We start from the raw sequence: 9,371 nt of genomic DNA on the forward strand, positions 1-9,371 counted from the left end.
CATTTCTTTCCTGTCCTAATGCAATTCCTCCGTGTTTTCCCTTTACCACAACACAACATTTCCCAGACCCTGTTCACTCCTATCCAGAGACTCCCAATCATCTCCTCCCTCATCCCTCTCACATAAAGAGGCTCCTCTAGCAACTTCTTCTTATACTCTTTATACATATGCCCCTCTCTTCTCCCAAGAGGCCACAATGTTGCAGGATACACAGTGCTTCCAGATTATGCTATCATCAAGGGGGCCTCCTTCACCCCCACACACTATCAATTATTAATAGCCTTCACCAGAGTCTTCCAAATTGCCAAATGTACTTTATTGATGGAGTATACAGACTCTATATATATTTTCCTTAACACACTTGACCATCTGGAAGAAACAAGGACTTCAAACACAAAAGACCACTCAATTACTAACTCTTCATATACTCATCAAAGTCTTACTTTTGTTTTCTCAAATTGTCTGGGTTCATTGCAAGGCACATGAGGCAGACCCCTCCATCATCAGTAAAGGCAATAATCACACCAACATGACAGCCTGTCAAGCTGCCTTTTTCTCCCTTACAATTCATCACCCTTCTCTCTGGACCACCCTACTACAAAACCCAGAAAACAACATATATAACGGTCTTTTAGCACAGGACATAACCTTCTACTTACACCAAATATTTCACTCTAATAATAAATCACTTTTATCCTTTCCTCAAAACCATCTGACTCTCACCTCATTAGATAAGACCTTTTGAAAAGAACCTAACTCAAACCTGCAATGTATGTCAGCAAAATATTACCACCTCCACTGTATGATGCCCTCGTATTCCTACACACCAAGTTATAAAGGCTTGAAGTTATAAAATCTAAAACAATGTTCTAAGGTATAAAATGCAAGTGTAAAGATCTGAGACTATAAAAGCTAACCCGCGAGAGCCTGTAAGATGGTCTAAGGTAGTGTTTTAAGGTCTAAGGATGTGGAAGCTTAAGTAAGTTGTGAAGGTTTATTTATGAATCTGAAATAAATAAAAAGGTGTTTAAGATTTCTTTCTTTCTGTTTATGCTATTGTTTGAATTACTTTAACACAAAGATATAAATTTACTGCTCTTTCTACAATATATATTTCATCAAGATTACAAAAAATGGTACAATTTTATCTCTTTTTATAAACCTAAGAATTCTCATAAATGGACCTAATCTACCTCATACAGATCAAATGAACTCCAAATTGACTTCTGTCAATCAACAGCCTAAAATTTCCCACCTATTTTTGAGCATGGGATCTCTCTCCCTTTTCGTGGTCTTCTTCCCCTAAACACCAGGACCATGGGTGTGGAAATTTCATATGTACACCAAAGATTTTTTAAAAAGTTTCCTGCTTGCTGCCCTTAGAGGCATTGTAGATGTGGCTGCTCTTTCACATGTACATCAATAGGTGGCCGAGAGGACAGGGGCTATATCCACAGTCAGTGTTCTGACCTATGAATATCTAAATGATTAATGTAACATTCACTACAGAAAGGAAGACTAAGACTACCTCCAGTACAGCACCAAGGGTCCAGACAGAGAGTTAGCCTGAGATGAACAACAGTCTGGCAACATGCAGGCCTAGAAGTGGGCAGATGACCCATGTGTGGCACCATAATGTATGAGCAGTGCACAGCACTCCTGAGACTACTCCTGGATGACCCCAGACACTCAGAGACCATGGGCACTACTAAGAAAAACAAGTAAGTAGTGGAGAAATGAAAGAAAAGAGAAACAGAAAGATGTGAGCACATTGAAGAAAAGCAGAACTGAAGACTCAAGGTAGTGAGAAACAGCCTGTTGTAGATACCTGCTAATGCCACCTGATGAGCACAGAGCCTATGCTGCCACTGGGGGGGGGGCACATCTGGGTCCATGGCCCTGCAGTAGCAGGGTTCTGTTACCATCAAAGGCCAGGTGGATGTCCTTGGTCTGGTCTGCTACCCAGGGATGTTTCGTTGTCTGAAGACTGTGCAGAGCTGGTCCTACCCCTCACCTGGGCATGATGGGAGAACTGGCCCTAGAGGCATGAGAGCAGGAGAGCAGACCTCACCCTCCTGCTGCAGTACTCAGGAGAGCTGAGCTGCACACAATTACAGGAGTTGTGAGGGATCTGGCCCTGAGGATGCAAGCGTGGAAGATCTGGCTCTATCACTCATTTTTCTGTGGTGACATGAATGAATGAAAGATACCTTTCTTTCCCCTCACCCCTCACCACTTGTGCCAGGTGCAAGAACCAGCTCTGGGGTCATTAGGGTAGGAGAGGAAGCCCTCCCTACCCCCTAACCTGCTACAGGACTCTGGAAACCAAGCCCTGTACTTCACCTGTGCAGGACAGGAGAGCTAATTTTGGATCTATAATTACAGGAGATCCAACCACAGGACTTGAGTACAGACGAGCTGGCTCTGCCTTTTGGCTTCTGGAGAGTGGTGCTGGGGAGGGAGAGACACCTTTTCCTCTCACTTAACCCTCCCATTTATGGCAGACCAAAGAGCTGGCCATATCCCTCATTGGCAGCACCCTGAGCAGACCCTGTACCTCACCTGGGCAGAAGCGTAAAGCTGCCCCTGATTGCAGGAATTACAAGTGAGCTGGCCTGAAGGGCATGAAAGCTGAGAGCCAGCAGGCTGGACATCTCAGATGCCTCTCAGGCCAAGATTCAGGGCTTTGAATTGATCTGTCCCAACATCAATGAACTGCCTGAGTACATAAAGAGGCTGTCCTACAAATGTAAAACTATAGGATCTCCATGATGCAGGGAAGGAACAGAATATCTGAGAGAAGTCCCAGTGAGCTTCCAGTATTAATAGAGTAGCAGAACCTAGAGGCTTCATAGCAGAACAATGAGTCATTGCAATGAATGTTTGCAAGTAAAGAGGTGTACAAAAGGGTACACTGTAGGACACACTGCAGCACATTACTGAGTCCACAATGAGATAGTTTTCTCTGTTGAGCAGCAGAGGTTGCAAAAGTGGAGGGTGGGAATTCAGGGGAGGAGAAGGTTTATTGCCTGAGGTCAGCCCCAGGCTGGGTCGTCTCTGAAGCTGGGGACAACAGTTGAATTGCTTTCTATAATAACATATAACTATCTTGACTTTAAGTTACTCTGCAGCCAGAGGCTGCAGACTTCTGGATTTACTGACACTCGTTGCTAACAGTGGGTGCTTAGATAAAGGATTTATCAGTATTGTTCCCATCTAGGGCCAGGAAGCCAGAAGCCCTTCACTGGAATGGCTGGTAAACTCTGTGAACCAGAGAAAAAGGAACGGAAAAGAATTAAGATGTGTTTTATAGTCAATATGAAGAGGACAGACACATATGCATTCATGCATACATTTTCATTTACATTCTCACATACACATTAACACATTCACATTTTTGTTGGGCCCAACCACCTGTCTCTTTTGCTCCACAAATATTCATGTGTGCTTATATATTCATGTATACCTACACTTGTATATATAGACAGACATATACATTTGGAGGGATGGATGGATGGATGGATAAGGCAGAGCTACCCAAGACAAAGTACTTAACCAGCAACTTCATTTGTTTTCCTTGGACTTTTTATACAATCTTAGACAACCCTGGATATAGAAAACCAAAGGAAGAGACAAGGAGCTGTAGATACAAGCATCACCAACTGAATACAAGAGATAGAAGAGAGAATCTCAGGAGCAGAAGATTCCATAGAAATCATTGACTCAACTGTCAAAGATAATGTAAAGCAGAAAAAGCTACTGGTCCAAAACATACAGGAAATCCAGGACTCAATGGATCAAACCTAAAGATAATAGGTATAGAAGAGAGTGAAGACTCCCAGATCAAAGGACCAGTAAATCTCTTCAACAAAATCATAGAAGAAAACTTCCCTAACCTAAAGAAAGAGATGCCCATAAACATACAAGAAGCCAAAGAACTCCAAATAGATTGGATCAGAAAAGAAACTCCTCCTATCACATAATAGTCAAAATGCCAAATGCACAAAACAAAGAAAGAATATTAAAAGCAGTAAGGGAAAATGGTCAAGTAACATATAAAGGCAGACCTATCAGAATCACACCAGACTTCTCGCCAGAGACTATGAAAGCCAGAAGATCCTGGACAGATGTCATACAGACCCCAAGAGAACACAGATGCCATCCCAGATTACTGTATCCTGCAAAACTCTCAATTAACTTAGATGGAGAAACCAAGATATTCCATGACAAAACCAAATTTACACAATTTCTTTCTACAAATCCAGTCTTACAAAGGATAATAAATGCTAAAACCCAGCATAAGGAGGCAAGCTACACCCTAGAAAAAGCAAGAATCTAATCGTCTTGGCAACAAAACAAAGAGAAGAAAAGCACACAAACATAATCTCACATACAAATATGAATATAACAGGAAGCAATAATCACTATTCCTTAATATCTCTCAACATCAATGGACTCAACTCCCCAATAAAAAGACATAGATTAACAAACTGGATACACAATGAGGACCCTGCATTCTACTGCCTACAGGAAACACACCTCAGGGACAAAGACAGAGACTACCTCAGAGTGAAAGGCTGGAAAACAACATTCAAAGCAAATGGTTGGAAGAAGAAAGCTGGGGTAGCCATTCTAATATCGAATTAAATCTATTTTCAACTAAGTCATCAAAAAAGATAAGGAAGGACACTTCATATTCATCAAAGGAAAAATCCACCAAGATGTACTCTCAATCCTAAATATCTATGCTCCAAATACAAGGGCATCTACATACATAAAAGAAACCTTACGCTTCCTGGTTGCTGCCGCTGCAGAGAGCCCGTGGGCAGCACCCCACGAGCGAACCTGAGCCTCGGGACCACAGGTAAGACCAAATTTTCTGCTGCAAGAAAGCTGCCTGGTGAGCTTGGGACACAGGAAAGCAGAATTTCTCTAGGACCGGGCACGTTCTGTGTTTACCGGAAGTCCCACACCCGCGGATCCCGGCCCGCAGCAGCTCTCTGCTCCCAGACCCGGTGAGAGAGAGACCCAACCGCCTGGTCAGGTGGGCACTCCTGAGGCTGCAGAGCGGAAGAGACCACCAACTCTGCTCACCCCTGCCCACATCCCTGGCCCAAGAGGAAACTGTATAAGGCCTCTGGGCTCCCGTGGGGAAGGGCCCAGAGGCGGCAGGACCCCTGTCCCTGAGACACCGCCGGAACCTGAAAGAAACAGACCGGATAAACAGTTCTCTGCACCCAAATCCCGTGGGAGGGAGAGCTAAACCTTCAGAGAGGCAGACAAGCCTGGGAAACCAGAAGTGACTGCTCCCTGCACACACATCTCGGACGCCAGAGGAAAAAGCCAAAGACCATCTGGAACCCTGGTGCACTGAAGTTCCCGGAAGGGGCGGCACAGGTCTTCCTGGTTGCTGCCGCTGCAGAGAGCCCGTGGGCAGCACCCCACGAGCGAACCTGAGCCTCGGGACCACAGGTAAGACCAAATTTTCTGCTGCAAGAAAGCTGCCTGGTGAGCTTGGGACACAGGAAAGCAGAATTTCTCTAGGACCGGGCACGTTCTGTGTTTACCGGAAGTCCCACACCCGCGGATCCCGGCCCGCAGCAGCTCTCTGCTCCCAGACCCGGTGAGAGAGAGACCCAACCGCCTGGTCAGGTGGGCACTCCTGAGGCTGCAGAGCGGAAGAGACCACCAACTCTGCTCACCCCTGCCCACATCCCTGGCCCAAGAGGAAACTGTATAAGGCCTCTGGGCTCCCGTGGGGAAGGGCCCAGGAGCGGCAGGACCCCTGTGCCTGAGACACCGCCGGAACCTGAAAGAAACAGACCGGATAAACAGTTCTCTGCACCCAAATCCCGTGGGAGGGAGAGCTAAACCTTCAGAGAGGCAGACAAGCCTGGGAAACCAGAAGTGACTGCTCCCTGCACACACATCTCGGACGCCAGAGGAAAAAGCCAAAGACCATCTGGAACCCTGGTGCACTGAAGTTCCCGGAAGGGGCGGCACAGGTCTTCCTGGTTGCTGCCGCTGCAGAGAGCCCGTGGGCAGCACCCCACGAGCGAACCTGAGCCTCGGGACCACAGGTAAGACCAAATTTTCTGCTGCAAGAAAGCTGCCTGGTGAACTCAAGACACAGGCCCACAGGAACAGCTGAAGACCTGTAGAGAGGAAAAACTACACGCCAGAAAGCAGAACACTCTGTCCCCATAACTGACTGAAAGAGAGGAAAACAGGTCTACAGCACTCCTGTCACACAGGCTTATAGGGCAGTCTAGCCACTGTCAGAAATAGCAGAACAAAGTAACACTAGAGATAATCTGATGGCGAGAGGCAAGCGCAGGAACCCAAGCAACAGAAACCAAGACTACATGCCATCATCGGAGCCCAATTCTCCCACCAAAACAAACATGGAATATCCAAACACACCAGAAAAGCAAGATCTAGTTACAAAATCATATTTGATCATGATGCTGGAGGACTTCAAGAAAGACATGAACACACTTAGGGAAGCACAGGAAAACATTAATAAACAAGTAAAAGCCTACAGAGAGGAATCGCAAAAATCCCTGAAAGAATTCCAGGAAAACACAATCAAACAGTTGAAGGAATTAAAAATGGAAATAGAAGCAATCAAGAAAGAACACATGGAAACAACCCTGGATATAGAAAACCAAAAGAAGAGACAAGGAGCTGTAGATACAAGCCTCACCAACAGAATTCAAGAGATGGAAGAGAGAATCTCAGGAGCAGAAGATTCCATAGAAATCATTGACTCAACTGTCAAAGATAATGTAAAGCAGAAAAAGATACTGGTCCAAAACATACAGGAAATCCAGGACTCAATGGATCAAACCTAAAGATAATAGGTATAGAAGAGAGTGAAGACTCCCAGATCAAAGGACCAGTAAATCTCTTCAACAAAATCATAGAAGAAAACTTCCCTAACCTAAAGAAAGAGATGCCCATAAACATACAAGAAGCCAAAGAACTCCAAATAGATTGGATCAGAAAAGAAACTCCTCCTATCACATAATAGTCAAAATGCCAAATGCACAAAACAAAGAAAGAATATTAAAAGCAGTAAGGGAAAATGGTCAAGTAACATATAAAGGCAGACCTATCAGAATCACACCAGACTTCTCGCCAGAGACTATGAAAGCCAGAAGATCCTGGACAGATGTCATACAGACCCCAAGAGAACACAGATGCCATCCCAGATTACTGTATCCTGCAAAACTCTCAATTAACTTAGATGGAGAAACCAAGATATTCCATGACAAAACCAAATTTACACAATTTCTTTCTACAAATCCAGTCTTACAAAGGATAATAAATGCTAAAACCCAGCATAAGGAGGCAAGCTACACCTTAGAAAAAGCAAGAATCTAATCGTCTTGGCAACAAAACAAAGAGAAGAAAAGCACACAAACATAATCTCACATACAAATATGAATATAACAGGAAGCAATAATCACTATTCCTTAATATCTCTCAACATCAATGGACTCAACTCCCCAATAAAAAGACATAGATTAACAAACTGGATACACAATGAGGACCCTGCATTCTACTGCCTACAGGAAACACACCTCAGGGACAAAGACAGAGACTACCTCAGAGTGAAAGGCTGGAAAACAACATTCAAAGCAAATGGTTGGAAGAAGAAAGCTGGGGTAGCCATTCTAATATCGAATTAAATCTATTTTCAACTAAGTCATCAAAAAAGATAAGGAAGGACACTTCATATTCATCAAAGGAAAAATCCACCAAGATGTACTCTCAATCCTAAATATCTATGCTCCAAATACAAGGGCATCTACATACATAAAAGAAACCTTACGCTTCCTGGTTGCTGCCGCTGCAGAGAGCCCGTGGGCAGCACCCCACGAGCGAACCTGAGCCTCGGGACCACAGGTAAGACCAAATTTTCTGCTGCAAGAAAGCTGCCTGGTGAGCTTGGGACACAGGAAAGCAGAATTTCTCTAGGACCGGGCACGTTCTGTGTTTACCGGAAGTCCCACACCCGCGGATCCCGGCCCGCAGCAGCTCTCTGCTCCCAGACCCGGTGAGAGAGAGACCCAACCGCCTGGTCAGGTGGGCACTCCTGAGGCTGCAGAGCGGAAGAGACCACCAACTCTGCTCACCCCTGCCCACATCCCTGGCCCAAGAGGAAACTGTATAAGGCCTCTGGGCTCCCGTGGGGAAGGGCCCAGGAGCGGCAGGACCCCTGTCCCTGAGACACCGCCGGAACCTGAAAGAAACAGACCGGATAAACAGTTCTCTGCACCCAAATCCCGTGGGAGGGAGAACTAAACCTTCAGAGAGGCAGACAAGCCTGGGAAACCAGAAGTGACTGCTCCCTGCACACACATCTCGGACGCCAGAGGAAAAAGCCAAAGACCATCTGGAACCCTGGTGCACTGAAGCTCCCGGAAGGGGCGGCACAGGTCTTCCTGGTTGCTGCCACTGCAGAGAGCCCGTGGGGAGCACCCCACGAGCGAACCTGAGCCTCGATACCACAGGTAAGACCAAATTTTCTGCTGCAAGAAAGCTGCCTGGTGAGCTTGGGACACAGGAAAGCAGAATTTCTCTAGGACCGGGCACGTTCTGTGTTTACCGGAAGTCCCACACCCGCGGATCCCGGCCCGCAGCAGCTCTCTGCTCCCAGACCCGGTGAGAGAGAGACCCAACCGCCTGGTCAGGTGGGCACACCTGAGGCTGCAGAGCAGAAGAGACCACCAACTCTGCTCACCCCTGCCCACATCCCTGGCCCAAGAGGAAACTGTATAAGGCCTCTGGGCTCCCGTGGGGAAGGGCCCAGGAGCGGCAGGACCCCTGTCCCTGAGACACCGCCGGAACCTGAAAGAAACAGACCGGATAAACAGTTCTCTGCACCCAAATCCCGTGGGAGGGAGAGCTAAACCTTCAGAGAGGCAGACAAGCCTGGGAAACCAGAAGTGACTGCTCCCTGCACACACATCTCGGACGCCAGAGGAAAAAGCCAAAGACCATCTGGAACCCTGGTGCACTGAAGTTCCCGGAAGGGGCGGCACAGGTCTTCCTGGTTGCTGCCGCGGCAGAGAGCCCGTGGGCAGCACGCCACGAGCGAACCTGAGCCTCGGGACCACAGGTAAGACCAAATTTTCTGCTGCAAGAAAGCTGCCTGGTGAGCTTGGGACACAGGAAAGCAGAATTTCTCTAGGACCGGGCACGTTCTGTGTTTACCGGAAGTCCCACACCCGCGGATCCCGGCCCGCAGCAGCTCTCTGCTCCCAGACCCGGTGAGAGAGAGACCCAACCGCCTGGTCAGGTGGGCACTCCTGAGGCTGCAGAGCGGAAGAGACCACCAACTCTGCTCACCCCTGCCCACATCC

At 46.9% G+C, this 9,371-nt stretch overlaps 1 non-coding gene across 1 annotated transcript; it reads left to right on the forward strand.

Moving 5' to 3' along the window:
- Positions 1-1,372: 1,372 nt before the first annotated feature.
- LOC120097251 (small nucleolar RNA SNORA17) lies at positions 1,373-1,501 on the forward strand. The gene has a single exon (XR_015639208.1). It is a non-coding gene; the product is annotated as a small nucleolar RNA SNORA17 (small nucleolar RNA).
- The last annotated feature ends 7,870 nt before the right edge of the window (positions 1,502-9,371 follow it).

The sequence above is a fragment of the Rattus norvegicus genome, chromosome 15 (assembly GCF_021556685.1).
Source record: "Rattus norvegicus strain SHRSP/BbbUtx chromosome 15, alternate assembly SHRSP_T2T, whole genome shotgun sequence".
In the NCBI taxonomy this organism is placed as follows: Eukaryota; Metazoa; Chordata; class Mammalia; order Rodentia; family Muridae; genus Rattus; species Rattus norvegicus.